We start from the raw sequence: 7,756 nt of genomic DNA on the forward strand, positions 1-7,756 counted from the left end.
AACCCACTTCTGCTTCATGGAGTTAGTGTACTAAAGCAACATATGCAGTTATTCTCAATCGAAACAGAGATCGAGAACATGAAAACAGAGAAGTAAAACTTAGCAGATGCCGTAGGCTCGCTGGGCACAGCAGCCCTTTAACGGGGACACAGACTCCAAGGCAACCCTAAGGCTTTATCAGCTCCCTGAACCCTGCTCACCGTCAGACTTACAGGGAGCCGCCTTATCGGGAGAGTCGACAGACGGCAACGCAGAGGAAACAGTCGACCCGCCAGCAACGGGCTCAGGAGACCGTAGCAGCACAATGAGGTCTAGATTAAATCATCAACATGGCATCGATTCAACCAATCAAGAAGGGGGATGAAGACGCAGGTGGTCCGGATCAAAACTCCATCGAATCACAACCTCAAATCTATCAAATGAATCATTTAAACCCCAGTTTACCTGTGATGGGATTATTTTGAATCCCAGACGTGCTCTCTCGGAACAAGGTTTGTTTTTGAGCGTTTCTTTCTTAAAACTCCCCTGATTTAAAAACTGTGTATTTCAGCATCCACAAGATACTTTTAAATAAGTTTAAATACAGGTAACGCACGGAGATACAGCAGAAGTGTATATAAAGATACTAGAAATCCCCCGTATAACATTTTGTTGTGAAAGAATGTCTTTTCTAAGTACTAGTCAAGATTGGCAGGAGAAAGACTTGACTCTGACTAGGACTGTATCTGATTTACTTCCACTGTATCCACGGGGTCACGCATTTACAGCTAATAACCAACGAGACGATACAGTGTGAGTAGTTTAACATTAAGACCGAGGGTTACAGCAGGTTTGGGGGAAGTACGGAGATAACAGTATCCGACTGATGCCTAACATGACCTTGTAGACGTGAAAAACATCACTTCTCCTCGCGGGCTAGAACCTGCAACATGATTATGCCTAATTCTCCGTCAGATCACGACGACCTTTAAGCGTGATGCACCTCTGATCAAAATCTTAAGGCTACTTCAGAAATTACAAGAACTTGCAATTTGCCCTGCTGGATCTTAACAGGATTCTAAGTAGAGCTTCAAAATGCCAAAAGGAGAAATGGGACCAAAAGAAAAAAAAAAGAGCCTGCAATTTGTTGAAAAAGTGTTTAACTGAGATGGGCTGTTCATCAACTGATCAGAAGTTTACCCCCACAGCCTTTAAAAGACAAAATCTTCCCTTGATCTGCACTTGATTTTCTGTCAAGTAACCACTCTGTCAAGATCTCTGGATGGCAAAGGCAGAAAATCTCCCTGTCTTTGAACGTGGTAGGATGGTTGAGCTGCGTAAGGACGGCCTCTCCCAACGTGCCATCGCTGCTGAGGTTGGAAGCAGTCAGACAGACGTTTTGAATTTTTTAAACAGATCCCGAGGGTTACGGAACAGAAAAGTCAAGTGGTACACCCCAGAACATTTCCACTGCGATGGACTGGTGACCTGTCCAGGGTGGATCCCTGCCTCTCGCCTGAAAGTAGCTGGGATAGGCTCCAGCAGACCCCTGTCACCCTGCAGAGGATAAAGCGGGTATAGATAATGGATGGATGGATGAGCCGGAGCTTCCAAATGGCTGTCTGTCAAGGCAGCCTTTTTCAGCAATAGCCCCTAAACTCTGGAACGAGCTTCCTCCCCACATCAGAATGGCCCCCACACTGGAAATTTTTAAATCTCGTCTTAAAACTTATTTTTATTCTTTGGCTTTTAATCCAGCATGAGAGTTGTGTGGTTTCTGTCTTGTCTTTTATGTTTATGAATCACTGGTTGTTGTCTGTGTGGTGTGTTTTTATTTCATGCTTTTATGTGCTCTTATCTATTTTACTCTGTTATTAGTTTTTACTATTTTAGTATGTCTTGCTTTACTCATTGTGCAGCACTTTGGTAACCTTGTTGTTTTTAAAAATGTGCTATATAAATAAAGTGGATTGGATTGGATTGGGACGATCCTCGACCCCAAATAAGGCCATTACTGGTACCAACTGCAGCCCAATCAGACGGCGAGATCTGCGAGGGAAAAACTTCAAAAAGAAACGTCTACAAAGGTCACGTCTCCTTCAACACCACAAAATTGCCCGTTGGGACTTATCAAGGGAGCACCAAACATGGGACATTCAGTTTTATTCTCTGATACACATTATTTCATTTAATGTGTGATTTTAAACCGGCCCCAACAGGATTGATCCTTTTGTAAATGTTTCTTATTAATTGGCTTCTTAGGTAGGCCGATGATACCCCAACCCCTTTATTTCATCTCCTGGGTCATTCATTGATTCATTTATTTTTAAAAGTATCACCAGCTGACACAAGTTTGCTGTTTCGAGGAATCTTAATTGACCTCCATTCACAACGTCCAGTCTAACCCGAATAACCCTTACCCTAGACGGGATCTCATAAAACTATGCTTCTTCTCACTCCTTTTCGAATATGTCATTTATTTTTGGTTTTTCTATGCTTTATTATTTTGCTTCCTGGCATATTGGGAATAAACAGTACAAACAAACAATCAAACAATAAAAGGGATTCTGCCCGACTTTGGTTCCCACAAGGACCACTGGCCTCAACAAGGTCTCAACGGCTTTGCTCGGTTTTCAGTCATCGTTGTAACTTAGCTTTTATTTATTTACCTCTGCTGTAACACCGCTGTGCTCATGCGCAGATCACCACAAACAAACAACTTTATTGAACTCACTTTACGTGACACGGCCCACTCTCCGCACCCCCACCTCACCCATAGCGTTCTTCATATCAGCAGCATTGTCTCTCAAAATGACCTGGACCCATTGCTTGCGGCTGTTTAACATTTTTTCCATCATCTGCTTGATGCGCTGATGAGAATAAAATATATATCCGATCCCTACGGTGGCCGACAAGGGTCAAACGCACTGCAACGGCCTAATCCGTCTCAGTTAAGGAAAACGGCTTCAAGTACAGAAACGATTCAAATTCTCAAACTCAAAACGAGGTACAAAAAGAGGAACGTGGTGCAAATGAAAAAACCTGCTGCAAAAAACAAAGACAAATGCAGCATCATCAAACGCTGCAAATAGAGAAACGATGCAAAACGATATAAAACAAGAAACCATCTTCAAAAGAAAAACGCTTTCTGTACGTTACTGCACTTGAAGACGTTTTCCTTAACTGAGACGCATTAGGCCGTTGCAGTGCGTTTGGCCCTTCTCGGCCACCGTAGGTCCCTGATTGGGACGCAACGCCCGTTTTCGATCAAGTCTGAAACAACGAGATCGGGCCCGATTTCCGATCACATGATCGGATTGGGACATCTCTAGCAAGAACACGCACGCACGCACGCACGCACGCACGCACGCACGCACGCACGCACGCACGCACGCACGCACGCACGCACGCACGCACGCACGCACACACACCGTAGTAATCACAGGTCCGGTTCTTACTCCAGGCGTGTTGTAGGGATCCAGGTTAAAGCCACCAATGGATGGACAGATTACAGCCCAGATCCCGAGATGAACTGTTGCACGAGTTCATTACTATTTCATTAGAATTGTAATCTTTATATTTCACATGTGAAAGGAAGCTCACCCAACAACAAATCATTACAAATCAGATGGTAGACAGGGAAGATGAGGTAAGGTGCAGTATAGGATGTCACTAAAACACTGAAGGGAAAAAAAAAACTCAAGCTTGATCCTGTGACCTTGAAAAGGATCAGAGTACCAGGGCTGATCAATAACCGCCCGCATTTGGGTCAAATTCTAACCATTAACTGTCTCATGTACACAATTGGCAGTGCATGTAGAAAAGTACAAGATTTTTGAATACTTTGAGTTTCTTTTTGGATACTTTAGAGTCATTTCATGCCCCTTTTTTGTTTTGGTACACAAATATTAACAACAGTGACAGGTTTTGGTCATAAGGGATACGGTCTAAAGGTCAGTTTTCAACCACATTTCTACGGCTCTGTTCATGGCAGTCGGTTTAGGGGTGGAAGTTGGGTGAATATAATGATGCAGAGCTGGACAACTCCATGCTGGCCTGGGTCTGTGATGTCACAGTGCCCACAAATCAGAAATACTCACTGAATGACATGAATGACTGAATTCAAACTAATTCTTTTTTTTCCCGACAGGTCGTCCTTAAGGTAAGTAATGTCCCGGTTTGGTTTCAGTTCCTGTTTTATTTTGAAACCTGTGTCTGTTTCAGTTATGTCTTGACTTCCCTGGTTCCCTTCTGTCTCTGTGTATATCTCGTCTTGTCTTTCCCTTGCTGAGGTGTAAAAAAAACCTCGCAGAGCGTAGAATGCCAAAAAAATAAGGCTTTTTATTTTATGTAAAAAGAACACATACAGGCGGAGGGCAAAATCAGTATTCTTAAAAAAAAAAAAAAAAAAGCAACAAGCTTCCTCCATTCAGCAGACCCCTCTTCTGGTGTGCAGCTGCTGTTTATAAACCCAGGCAGGGTGGAGAGGTTGATTGGACACAGGTGTGCCACAGCAGAACCAGGTACACCTGTGTGCTGCTCCCCCGCAGACCACGCCCAATCCTCCACTCTGACACACACATTAAAAAAAAGTCTGGTGATGGTGAGAAGGGGAGGGGTTGCTCACTTTCTCACAGGGTCCTAATCAACCAACTCGTGGCAAGTAATCATATTTCAAGTTTAGGGCATTTAAAGTAATTTCACTGCCCTCAAATGTCAAAGTGGGTTAAATTTCTCCATAACAGTTAATCCAAAATTCAATAAGGGTTCGGAACACAGCAGAGGCTGGAGCTGATGAATATAATAATCAGTGTTGTGCATGAACGAGTTCAAATGAACGCGTTCATTGAACACGTTCATTTCTGTGAGAACGTTGAACTGAACGCAACGTATTTGCAAATAAAGAACTTGAATGTGAACTTGTTCATTCTGCAGATCACTAACTGGAATTTGAACTGTTCAGATTATGTGAGTTTCAGCTTCACTGTTTAGGTCCAATTATTACGGAATAATCGTCCTCATAAAACCAGCGGGCGGCGCGCACATTTAAAATAGGGCTTGGTCGCCAAGTTGCATTCTGGGACGCAGCGGCCATTTTGGCAGCGTTGTGTAAAGTGTAAACTAACAGCAGTGTAAAATGTCGAAAAGGAAATGGAATTTACCGGGATACCTTAAACAAGGAAGCCAGGGAGCGGTATATGGAGAAAATAATTATCATTAACGGTCTGGATCCATATGAAATCCCTACTAAAGAATGGAGCTCCTCGTCGCAGCTCCACTCTTTAGAAGGGATTTACTGCTGCAGTTCTGCACAACCCACGTCTTCGGCTACCTTGTTTAGGAGTGTTTGGCAGCTGCTTTGGTAAATCTTTGACTCGCCATGTGTTTCAATAAATTAGTATAAATGTACAACATACAGTACATGTTTTGTATCAATCTTAATTTTTTCTGTTTTTTTTTTCACCGCTATATTATGCTGAAGAGGCTCCGAGGCGTGAGCAATATTTTTGTTTTCCTCGTGAGATTATTTTTTCCCTCTGCAGCTACAAATAGAGTTAATATCTTTTCCTCAACAAACTAGTTTTATCTGAAGATTGGGGTTAATCGCACCAGCTAAACTGCGTTTAGCTGGAGAAGTGGGGAATAAAACCCGTGTGAATGATCCGACCCCGGTCTGTGTGAGTGTTTGTTTGTGGTTTACTGTGGAAGGTTATGTTTGGTCGTTACAGCCGCGATCGAAGCGAGTCGACGACTCTTTGGGCCAGTCCCAATCCCCCCCTAGTCCTACTTTTCAGCACTACCCCTAAATTTTGCGTGTTCCCGTGAGGGTAGTGGTGTCCCAATTCCTCTTTGCATGTAGGGCTAGTGGACATAACGAGGGGTAGGGAGTATGAATCTAGCCCTTCACAGAGAGGGATTTCAGATGCTGACTTCGCGACCGAGGGCCAGAAAAATTTCCCAGAATGCTTTACGTCATCATTTGCGGACTGAATCAAACAAAGAAACATGGCTGACATTTCTCATTTTTAGTAAATAAAAGCAATATTTTGAGTTTCTGCATAAAAATGCATTTTGATTACATTTCTAGCGAGAAATATATATTTTACTTTCATAATATTCACTCAGTGAATGTACATAATCACTCGCTTGCTCGTTGTTGCGTTGTATCTTCAGATCTCGCCAAAATAAAGGCTGATTTATGTTTATGCCATAGGCTACGCCGTAGACTCTGCGTCGATTTAACGCAGAACCATAAATCGTCGGTGGCTCTTCTCATCCCCGAAAACATCGGAGCAAATTTCTTAACAGGCGTTATTTGGATAAACTGAGCCCAGGTTGGGGATCTTAACGGTTACTTTTACGCCTGAAAAAATATTAAAACTTAATAAAGTGGCATATTAACAGCGCTACAGCGGAAATTAAAACAGCTTTTAGCTCTGGGCTTCCTGATATGGTGGGACGTTTGTGCAAACGTAACTACGCAGTCGCTTACGTACCTGAACGTAAACCACACAGTGACGTAGCAAGTGGTGTCCCAATCCCTAGGGAAGATTACAAGGACCCTACGCCTTGTGGCTTCATTTTGAGGGTGAAGTGGTAGTGAGTGAGGGCTAGTGGTAGTGAGTGAGAGCTAGTGGTAGAAAGTAGGGTGAACATTGGGATTGGCCCTTTATCTCAGATACTTGGCCTCCGTGGTTCTGCCTCCGAGCAGGAAAGCGGTGAAAAGTTGAACCATTAGCGATCTTTTCCCCACGTCTGTTATGTGTGGAGCTGCTGCAGCTACAACACAGCAACTGGTTACCAGAATAACGCAAAGTAACGATTACAAGTAAGACAATGAAGAGGGAGCACGTCTGTACACAGTGCACAGTGGTCCGAAGAACAGCTCAGGTAGCATCCAACATGGCGGCTCCGCCAAGTGATGACGTCAAGACGACCAAGCCCTATAGTCCACGAGACGATGGCGTCACACTACATTACCCACAATGCAGTGCACACTAGCATAGCAACGATCACCATCTCCATAGCAACGGTGGTCCGAGCCCGGTGCATCTTTACATGACCAGAGAAGAGAGAGACGTTGCAGACGCAGCGTCAGATGATGATCCTTATGATTATCTGCAGGAATTTTACACATCGTCTCCCAAAGAGTCAGACGGTAAAAATCAAACCTTTCTGTGGAAACTATGTCCACCTGCGCTGAGAAAACAAGTCAGAGCGTCTGCCTCGTCAACTTCACATTTGAAACGTCATGTGGAGTTAAAGCATCCGTCCAGTGGGAGGAAATATCTGCAAGTCCTTGACAATCAAACAAAGTGATCAGGAAAGACTAAGAAGACCCAACAGCCCCAAACGACCCCAGTCCCATTGCTGCTCCTTCAGGGGGTTGATTTATCTGCAACAAGTAGAAACACTGATAATGGACTACATTGTTGGAGATTTACAGCCTCTGAGTAAAGTTGAAAAGCCACTAGTAATTACATGATTGTTTACAGCAGGGTCTCCAACCCTGGACCTCGGGGAAACCTGTCCTGCATGTTTTAGATGTTTCCTTGCATCATCACACCTGATTCTAATTAATGGTCGTCATCAGCTTGTCATCCAGGTCTGCACAAGTCTGTTAATGACAGTCATTTTTATCAGAGTTCTGAAGCAGAGAAACATCTAAAACATGCAGGACAGGGTCCTGAGGACCAGGGTTGGAGAACACTGCAACAGTTTTAGGACAGTCTGGCGTTTCATTCGTACTTCTCACCTAAAAATATTGAAATGAACT

Source organism: Cololabis saira, chromosome 19 (assembly GCF_033807715.1).
Source record: "Cololabis saira isolate AMF1-May2022 chromosome 19, fColSai1.1, whole genome shotgun sequence".
Lineage (NCBI taxonomy): Eukaryota > Metazoa > Chordata > Actinopteri > Beloniformes > Belonidae > Cololabis > Cololabis saira.